Consider the following 6,000-nt stretch of genomic DNA (forward strand, 5'->3'; position numbering starts at 1 on the left):
TCGGTTCTCTCTCTCTCTCTCTCTCTCTCTCTCTCTCTCTCTCTCTCTCTCTCTCTCACACACACACACACACACACACACACACACACACACACACACACACACACACACACACACACATACATGTATATATATAATAATAATAATAATAATATATATATATATATAAACTAGACCTACATTTCAAAAGTTCCGATTTTTTTCAACTTTTACACCTTTCATGTGCGTTAGTTGTTCACAGGTTGTAGTGAAAATAGAGCAGTCTGCAGTGACCATGAGAGGCATGTAATGTGTTTAAATAGAGCAAAGTAGTGTTTGGAGAATTGGTAATTACTTACATCCCTCTCTGACCATTGGGACACTGTCCAGATCACCTTCTGCCACATCGATCCACACATACACAAAACATGTGCAAGCTATGATGAAATGTAGTTAGACACTTGCTACACAAACACCTAGTCAGTTCAATTGTCAATGGTTACAATGCTTATCAGACATAAGGCAGTCATTAATGGTACAATATGTCATGTAAGTTAGTTAGTTAGTTAGATTTCTTTAACTCTTCCTGGTTGGCCTTCTCTGCAAGGTCAAATCACCCAAGACATTCCTATTGCCCTCTACAGGACAAAACCTGAAACTCCTCCCACCAAAAACTACTACAGTAATTTATATGGAAACAACAAAAAATGATTCTTTATCAACAAGGTTTAAAATGGTTCTTTACCTAAATATTTGCATAAGGTTTAGAGTATTTAAGCACCCACATTCACATAATCCATATACAGCAATATAATCATGACCGCATAAAACAAAACGAGGTAATATTTGTCTGCAAACCCAGACACGTAGTTTCATTAGCTATAGCTATTAGCTATACAGAGAGTCGTCTACTGCAAGTTGGTTGCACCAGAAAAGCATCAAAGCTCAGTGACATAGTCAGTTGCAGGACAAGTGCAAACGTAGCTGAAGAGCTAGCTGCTAACAAGTACGTGCAAAACTTGCACATGCAAGTGAATAATACCTCTAATCTGTTAATTTCCCTGCACGGGTTTGCAGTTATGAACATTAATGTTTTCAAGCCTTTAGTTGACTCTATAGCTGTTTTGCACCACTGTACTGAAAACGGTGTGCAACATTTCTTGTATTTACTGAAAGAAAAGCATCACTGTGTATGCCTACTATCACATGTTGAAATAAATAAACACTGTCTCCAAACGGATTTTGCTGGGATAAAACATTATTATCAAAATAGAAGTTTTATTATTTTATGATGACTTTATTAATCAAATAACAAATTCAGAAAAGAAGTATTAAAAGAATTTGCAAATATTAGCAAACAGAAAAAAGTATCTGTTACTTATGATGAAATGTATGCAAAAACATAAACATAAGCAATATGAATTGCTGTTGCAGCCATATGCGGTATAATATTTTGCTTGTGGGCACCTAAACAAGAGGTGGGGATCAAACCACCAACATTCTGATTAGTAAACAACCAGCTCTACCTCCTGAACTACAGACACCCCAAGACCGAAGTTAAATATGCGTGTGTGTGCATGTGCTTATCTGCAAGTGTTTGTGTTTTGGGTAAGGAGGTCACAGGTGGCGCCAAACTCGCCTCCGGAGTGTTTAACTTGAATTTCCACTCTCGCTTTTAACAGTTCTGGCACTAAGTGCAAGGGAGACATCAAGATGTGACCACAATACCACATTCTGCGTAAGTGGACCTTTTTCACACTCATAATATTGACTCTGATAATGTTTTCATCACTGCATGGCAACACCAGATCAGATGAACTGCACTCTGCGCAGACCAAATACACGACAGCTCCTGCATGACTGAAGGACAGAACGATTTGTGTTGCTTTTACCTTTTTACCCCTGAATCAATAAAAGACACTCTTTCACCTTTTCCTGAGTTGAGAAGCACGTGTGTGCTGTTCGCTCATCAAGACGCACCCACTTGCTTTACTCTTAGAGGCCAATCGTTTTGAGTGTTTCAAGGAAATGGACATGAAAATATACAGAATTGGCTGTAATTATATGTGAAGGTTTATTTAAGTTTGAGGGTAGCGTGAAGAAAAAAGACAGGCAGACAGAAATCCAAATGAGAGTCTTGTATGCCTCTTGAGCAGAGTGGGTTAAGCCTCTGCGAGTGTGTGTACTTATCCATGTATGTGTGTCTGTATTTCACATTGTGACTTGATGATGTTGTCTGGGCCAATCTAGCAGAGTGAATGGTTTGAATTTACGAGCCCGCGACAGTCAAATTGTCCTAATCACTAAGTAAATAGATACTTCCCCAAACTATCAGGGCACACACACTGACAAAACTGCTTACAAGGACAAGGTTGGGGAGTGAAAAAAAGGAGAAAACTTTCACTGTTAATTGTTGTTTTCCTTCTTATTCCAACTTAAAAACACTCGGTGTAATTATTCATAAGTGCCACTTTGATTCGGGCAAATTTGTTTGAAAGAAGCTTAAGGTGTTTTGGTTGAGTTATTCTCTTACAGAGTTTGGGTTATGCACGAAGGGTCTTTTGCTCGCAGCGTTTTTTGTTAAATTGAAGCTGAGAGCCGGGGTTTGGATAGAATTACACACCTTGTGCCCCTTTCTGAATGACTTGCCTCTAATCTAACCCAATCTGGCTTTCTACAAACCTTATGGTGCTATATTTCTTTACATGTGTTGGGTCTTAAGATAGGATAACAACTGATGAAGATAATCCACTAAAATGAATTAGATTTGTAAAAAAAATGCTTTTAGCTTAAGTGAATCCACTGCCTCTTGTAAACATTTAATTAAAGTTTACAGTGGATAATGCCATGAAACTTAAGACTATCTTGATTTAAAAGCACAAACAAATGTGCACAGATAACACAGGAAATTTGCTGTAATAAGCATCTGCAACGAGGTAATTACATCAAATTAAAATTGCTGCGCAAATGCAAATAGAGAATCATAGAATTCAACAGCCGATGAAACGTTCAGGACAACCTGTTAGAGTTTCTAAGATATTTCATGTTGTTAAATTAAAATATCTAAAGATGACTACAGACGATATGCTGTCAAACATACACCACTGTGTACTGCCTCTGCATTTATTGCACCTAAACTAAAAACACGTTCAATTTCTGCAGACAGCACAGGTAAAAGTGTGTTAAACATTCACAAAAACGTAACAACAGAAATGCTTTTAATGGTGTTGTAATTGGAAATCAAGGCATGCACCACTCTACTTGTGGTTCACCAGTGATTTGAACATTAGAGTGTAGCTCAGGCCAAGTAAGCAATCCTGCACTAGAGTATAGAGTGTCTGTCATGCCTGGTTTACACTGGACCCATGTCTGGAACAGGAGCGGTGAGGATACTGTGACATACCAGGGACTGAAACTCTCAAGTGGCTCATGTCTCACACTGTGGTGAGGGAAAATAAAAAGAATAAATAAATTTAAAAACACAACTGAATTTATCTGACACAGCTCAGATGTCTGGTTGCTTTCTCGTTTGAAATTTTTAAAATAAAATTTAGGAACTCTAGGTATACATTTTTTTCTCTATACTTTACATGATGAGAAAAAAATAATTACATGGGGAAATACGAGCTGGAAGACAGTTACATAAACTATTTAGCTGCACTGAGGGTTGATATACAGTATAACTTAAATTAAACAATAGCCAGGTCAACTTAAGACAACAAGGAAATTAAAAAATGAATGTGCATTTTTTTTTTTTTACTTCTACATTTTTCAAAATTACAAAAAAAAACCCCCAAAACAAAACACATCAACACAAGTTCGTCTAGACATTTACGTATCACATGTCCACATAATGTGGCTTATAGGAGCTCCCAGCCTTCTTAACCTACCTACACAGCAGCCGTTAGCTTTACAGTCTAACATTAAGGGCCACAGCAAATGCCAGAGCCGGTGTTTAACCTGTAAACTGGAAATGAGGCAGCTCAGTGTATGCGTGTAACAGTAGGAATGATACTAATCGCTTTTTAGCAGTTTGTAACAGACACAGTTTTTACTGCACGTGTGTACACACGTGTACAAAAGTGTCTGGCTATGTTTGAGAGTGTGTGTTTACGGGCTAATTAGGATTGCAGTTACACCATAATTAGTTTTGTGGCATTCCCACAGCACGGAATATCATGTTACATCATATGCATAATTAGGCAAAATAAACATTCAGTGCTGTAGTTGGCTGTTATGACTCTTTCATCACCTTCCTGTTTTTTTCCTCTTTTTCGACTCCCTCCCCTCTCCTTTTGTTTCTCTTGTTTTGTCTATCAGACATGCTGACATGCAAACACACCAAAATGCAATGTGAGAAGTTGTGCCTGTAACACACATATTCAACCTGTAACACATCTAGACACACACAGACAGAAACACACACACTTTGATTTTTAAAGGGTGTCTGTAAACGTGTGAAGACAGAGTTTCTATAAAGATCTAAAAGATTTAAAAGAGACATCAATTAGATGTTTGAGGCAGAGAAAATAAAAGAAGTTTTAAAGCCGTTTTCACACACACACACACACACACACACACACAGCGGCACTTTGGGGCACTTCCACAATCCTGAAAGTTTCCTGCACCGTCAGTTGAATTTTGTTGTGTATGTGTTTGGTTATGCATGTGCAGTAGTTGCTAGAGGTGGACAAAATGAAAATGATCCAAATATGAATAGTGTCAATACCAATTCTGGCATTGGTTTCAGATCAATACTAGGGCGACAAGATTAATACTTTGCTTCTATCCTCTAAGTTTAACATGTAGCCACTGAATTGTGTTAACTAAATTATTTTCATTATTTTTTGGAAATAAAAAAAAATATACGTCAAACATGTACTATGAAAACCTTTTTGTATTTAAGTATCAGCACCTGTATTTGTAATACAGATAATACTCATAAAAATCAGCAATACTGGTCCTGTATTAACTTGTTATTGGATCGATACCAAAATTTGCAATATCGCAGAGCACTAGTGGCTGCCTGAATACAAACCCTCCCACTTCAACATTTCACACGTTCACATCTCTTTCAGGAAGATTTTAATTTTGCAGAAAATGCACCTCTAAGTTGTGTGGTGCATTGGCAGCAAGACTGCAGTTCCACCTGTGACCACTTGAGGCTGGCTCAAAAAGCAAACCAATGTCGTAGTAGACTTTGGCTCATAGTGTGCATTCATACAAATCACTGAACACTGCAAACCTTTCCATCAAACTAAAGTTTGAGTGTGACTTCTCTGCCTCCTTCTTGATTGCCATAAAGTGCAACAAAGTCTCTCTTCTCCCTCCCTTTAGTTAAACGGCCCTTACATTGAACTGTCACTGACTTTCATTAAACTCTTGATAACAATGTTACGTTACCAAAGCTGTGCAGTGTCTGATGCACCTACAGTATCCAGAAAAGTCAGTGAGTCCACTTTGCGTGAACAAAAAGCACAAACTTGAAACACATGAATTAAACACCCATTAATTCTGGTTTACGAATGTTGGTTATAAATCCAGTTAAAAATACAACCATAAAAATAAACCATTTGCCTTTTTTCTCTCAGCTCTTCCTGAATAAATCCATAGGCTTTTTTTTTAATATACTTTGGTGTTCCAGAGCAGACACATGATGTCAATACCACTATTTATTATGTTTATTTTGTTCTTTCTCCATACTGGAAATGTCAGGCTCAGTCTTTGCTCTGTGGCTTTTGGCTGGACCTTAGAAGAAATGACAGCACGGCAGCAAGGAGTCTATTTTTCCTATGTGTGTGTGTGTGTGTGTGTGTTTCCATGTATGTTTGTGTGTGTGTGCATGTTACTGACAGATTTTTCTTTACACTTCATGCTGACATTGACATTAGCCATTTAGACCTCTGTGTATTTGTGTTCCTCCAAAATCACAGGCGATGCTCAATTTGCTGCAGCCGACATGAATTTGTTTGTCTATCTACAAATATGTGTGGATGGTGGATGTGTCTGTGTGTTTCCCTC

This window comes from Perissodus microlepis, chromosome 13, assembly GCF_051167445.1.
Source record: "Perissodus microlepis isolate ML-2025 ecotype Zambia chromosome 13, ASM5116744v1, whole genome shotgun sequence".
NCBI lineage: Eukaryota > Metazoa > Chordata > Actinopteri > Cichliformes > Cichlidae > Perissodus > Perissodus microlepis.